The sequence below is a fragment of the Triticum aestivum genome, chromosome 2D, assembly GCF_018294505.1.
Source record: "Triticum aestivum cultivar Chinese Spring chromosome 2D, IWGSC CS RefSeq v2.1, whole genome shotgun sequence".
Classification (NCBI taxonomy): domain Eukaryota; kingdom Viridiplantae; phylum Streptophyta; class Magnoliopsida; order Poales; family Poaceae; genus Triticum; species Triticum aestivum.
In genome coordinates this window covers 654,121,176-654,126,289 of record NC_057799.1, presented here as the reverse complement: position 1 = coordinate 654,126,289, position 5,114 = coordinate 654,121,176, and positions in this window count along the sequence as shown.

Genomic DNA, 5,114 nt, shown 5'->3' with positions numbered 1-5,114 from the left:
ATTTTTTCTTCTTCTCCTCTATTCCTTCTTCTTCTCCTCTTTTTTTCTTTTTTTTCTTCGATCTCCTCCTCTATTCCTTTCTTCTTCTCCTCTTTTTTTTCGTCTTCTTCCTCTTCTTATTTTTTATCGGGTATGTCGTTGTCGATATATGTACCCCCCTCCCCGATAACTTTTAGTAAGTACTACTTAGAAAGTGTTTAATAGAATTAGTTAGAAAAATAATAGAACTAGTTAAACTAGCTAGTTTATTTTTAGTAAGTACTACTTTATTCTATTTATAGTAAGGAAATTAATAGAACTAGTTTGTTTTTTTAGTTGAAGCAATTATTCCCGCATCGACGTCGACGATGCCTATCCCGCATCCTCGTCGTCGACTCGGCGGAGGAGGCCGGCTTGATCAGAGGGGCCATGTCCGGGACTGGGCTCCGTCGGGCTGGTTTTGGGAGGTGCTACCTTCTGGTGGGCGTAGGTTGGTGAGGAACCAGCCCGTCGTTGACCCGATCCTTGTTTGGTGGCGCTCACGTGGGCCAGTGACGGTGCCAAGGCTTCCGGACACCGCGGAGGTGGTACGTCACCGTGTCAGCGAGGAGGACCAGCACGTCCGTCGCTACATGGCTGCGTTGGAGGGCAGGTTCGACAATACCTGGCAGGTTCTTCAGGGATCTCACTAGAGCTATGACCCTGTGATGGTTCCGTCCCTTTGGGTGTCCACCGCCCGCGCCGATACCCGTCGGGCGCTACTGTTCTAGCTGTACTAGCGATGCTATATGTATGATAGTATTCGAGGTGTATTAGTGATAATATTCGGCGATGTACGGACGCATGGAGATGATGTAGTTTTGCTTATAATTGAATGCATCCTAATTTGAATACTACTTTATTTTGTGATTTGATTTTGCTTATTGAATGCTCAAAGTGGAAAACTACTCCGATCCTACTTTGAATGCTAAAATTGGAGAGCACTATGATTAGTTGATAGCTTATAGGGTTTTTTTTCGCAGAAATCTAGGAGCCCTCGGCCCCTTCATCATCCCCGCCGTCGTCCCCGTCACCGCCCCCTCCGACATCGAGGTGAGACCAGCCAAATCCTCTTTTAGAAAGATAATTAAACGATATTTCGGGTTGACTGTAAGTCTGTCGAGTCTCCACCATATATGAGAGGACGAAGAATCCCGACTGTTGTCGTGGGGGTAGCTTCTCCTTCGTTCCCGTGTGCTAGACAATTTGGTGTAATGCACTCGAGAACGAAAGGAGGAGCTACCATCACGACGGTCGCAAATGTCAGAGAGGAATAAGTGAGGGAGAGTTCCACCATATATATATGAGAGGACGAAGAATCCCGACTGTTGTCGTGGGGGTCGCTTCTCCTTTGTTCCCGTGTCCTAGCTAGACATTTTGGTGTAATGCACACGGGGACAAAGGGAGGAGCGACCATCACCAACGGTCGAATGTATACACCACGTGAGCTGAGAGTTTTCAAGAAAAGACTCGACAAACCGATAGTCAACCCGTGATGAATAATAATGATCTAACTTAGGTTTTTTAGTACATATATTTAATTGTAGATGTTTAATATTTAAATTATATATGAACATAGGAAATGTCGTACTCGGACGACGAAAGTCTCCCGGGGGAGTGCGACTGGTGCCACGACGACCGAGGTCAGTGCGACAGGCCTCACCTGGACGAAGATCGGCGCTTCAGTATTAAGCTGGAGGAGACGTTCGATGTTGAAACGGTACGCAACGACGACAAGTGTTATTTTTTCGTAATTAAGCACGACTTCAACTATTTCAACGTGTACTTTTCATCTTTTACAGTTCGGCTAGCTTATCCCATGCCATGCAAGACGCTACGTCTTGGAGAGGATGGGTTTTGAAGACCATGAAAGTATGGAAACAAAGAAAATTCACCTAAGGACCCATCATGATATAGATTTCGAAGTAAAGCTGTATAATTCTGAGAGCGTAACCCATTTTGGTTGCAAAAATTGGGAAGCATTTTGCAAGATGTATGGTTTTGATGAGGGTATGCTTGTCACCATGGATCTTGGTGATCCTGACATCGAGCAAGACAATATGGACATTTGGGTCCTTGTTGATACGCCTCCAATTCTACCGCTATGTGAGTTTCTCAAACATAGTTATTAGCTAATTTATATTGTTCATTTCAAAATAGTTGACAGCTTATTTTCATTGACAGCTTATTTTGATTGTTCAAACAATGTGCGGAACATGGTAGACAGAACCTACTACACCGATGGCTCTGAGTTAACTTATAAGGAGAAAACTCATCTGGTCGGATTTTGTACTGATATTGAGAATTACAATATCTACAATCAAACTCCTCATCATTATGGTCCTCCATACGTGCCACTAGTGCACGTGTTGAACTACGGTAACTACTATGGAGATACCCTGGTAAGATTTCTTACTATTACGACATCCGTGCATATTTTGCATAGTTCTAAAACTAGTGCATTATCATTGCTAACTATGAAGTTATTACTATGTTTTTTAACAGATAATCCCAGAGGATTGTGTGCCTCATTTGATGTATCAGAATGGTAGGCTTGATGTTTTGAATATACAACCAGGTCATCCTACGAATCTCAACTGTCCATACCGGATTTCTAAAAGAAGTGGAGACATGCAAATCAAAGAATGGAAAAAATGTATGGACAGTCGCAAGGAGCTTCTTGGAAGCAAAAGGAAGCGAGGCGCAAGAATTGGAGACAGGATGATCTCCATTCTCCATAATGGAGAGTCAGGGTCTATATTGTTTTATGCTATTTTACCTTAAAGAGGGTATTTCGGTCCTACCTAATATGTGCTTCAGACCAAGAATATCCGTCCCTGCATATTATTGAGTTCCCCCCTCCAAGCGTTCCTTTTCCAGTCAGTCTCCCCTCATACCGCGATTTAGGGAGACCTATCTTCTTAAGGCCAGGAATGAAGTCAACACAAAACCCAATGACATCCTCTGTTTGATGGCCCATGGAGATGCTTCCTTCTGGCCTAGCCCGGTTACGGACATATTTCTTTAGGACTCCCATGAACCTCTCAAAGGGGAACATATTGTGTAGAAATACGGGCCCCAGAATGACAATCTCGTCGACTAGATGAACTAGGACGTGCGTCATGATATTGAAGAAGGATGGTGGGAACACCAGCTCGAAAATGACAAGACATTGCGCCACATCACTCCTTAGCCTTGGTATGATTTCTGGATCGATCACCTTCTGAGAGATTGCATTGAGGAATGCACATAGCTTCACAATGGCTAATCGGACATTTTCCGGTAGAAGCCCCCTCAATGCAACCGGAAGCAGTTGCGCCATAATCACGTGGCAGTCATGAGACTTTAGGTTCTGGAACTTTTTCTCTCGCATATTTATTATTCCCTTTATATTCGACGAGAAGCCAGTCGGGACCTTCATACTGAGCAGGCATTCAAAGAAGATTTCTTTCTCTTCTTTCGTAAGAGCGTAGCTGGCAGGACCTTCATACTGCTTCGGAGGCATGCCGTCTTTTTCGTGCAAATGTTGCAGGTCCTCCCGTGCCTCAGGTGTATCTTCTGTCTTCCCATACACGCCCAAGAAGCCTAGCAGGTTCACGCAAAGGTTCTTCGTCACGTGCATCACGTCGATTGAAGAGCGGACCTCTAGCTCTTTCCAGTAGGGTAGGTCCCAAAATATAGATTTCTTCTTCCACATGGGCGCGTGTCCCTCAGCGTCATTCGGAACAGCTAGTCCGCCGGGACCCTTTCCAAAGATTACGTGTAAATCATTGACCATAGCAAGTACGTGATCACCGGTACGCATGGCGGGCTTCTTCCGGTGATCTGCCTCGCCTTTGAAATGCTTGCCTTTCTTTCGACATTGATGGTTGGTCGGAAGAAATCGACGATGGCCCAGGTACACATTTTTCCTGCTTTTGTCCAGGTATATACTTTCAGTGTCATCTAAACAGTGCGTGCATGCGTGGTATCCCTTGTTTGTCTGTCCTGAAAGGTTACTGAGAGCGGGCCAATCGTTGATGGTTACAAACAGCAACGCGTGCAGGTTAAATTCCTCCTGTTTGTGCTCATCCCACGTACGTACACCGTTTCCATTCCACAGCTGTAAAAGTTCTTCAACTAATGGCCTTAGGTACACATCAATGTCGTTGCCGGGTTGCTTAGGGCCTTGGATGAGAACTGGCATCATAATGAACTTCCGCTTCATGCACATCCAAGGAGGAAGGTTATACATACATAGTCACGGGCCAGGTGCTGTGATTGCTGCTCTGCTCCCCGAAAGGATTAATGCCATCCGCGCTTAAACCAAACCATACGTTCCTTGGGTCAGCTGCAAACTCAGCCCAGTACTTTCTCTCGATTTTTCTCCACTGCGAGCCATCAGCGGGTGCTCTCAACTTCCCGTCTTTCTTACGGTCCTCACTGTGCCATCGCATCAACTTGGCATGCTCTTCGTTTCTGAACAGACGTTTCAACCGGGGTATTATAGGAGCATACCACATCACCTTCGCAGGAACCCTCTTCCTGGGGGGCTCGCCGTCAACATCACCAGGGTCATCTCGTCTGATCTTACACCGCAATGCACCGCATACCGGGCATGCGTTCAGATCCTTGTACGCACCGCGGTAGAGGATGCAATCATTAGGGCATGCATGTATCTTCTGCACCTCCAATCCTAGAGGGCATACGACCTTCTTTGCTGCGTATGTACTGTCGGGCAATTCGTTATCCTTTGGAAGCTTCTTCTTCAATATTTTCAATAGCTTCTCAAATCCTTTGTCAGGCACAGCATTCTCTGCCTTCCACTGCAGCAATTCCAGTACGGTACCGAGCTTTGTGTTGCCATCTTCGCAATTGGGGTACAACCCTTTTTTGTGATCCTCTAACATGCGATCGAACTTCAGCTTCTACTTTTGACTTTCGCATTGCGTCCTTGCATCGACAATGACTCGGCGGAGATCATCATCATCGGGCACTGGTTCCTATTGATCTTCAGCAGCTTCCCCCCTTGCAGCATCATTGGGCACATCGTCTGGTTCCTCTTGATCTTCAGCAGCTTCCCCCGTTGCAGCATCACCGTATTCAGGGGGCACATA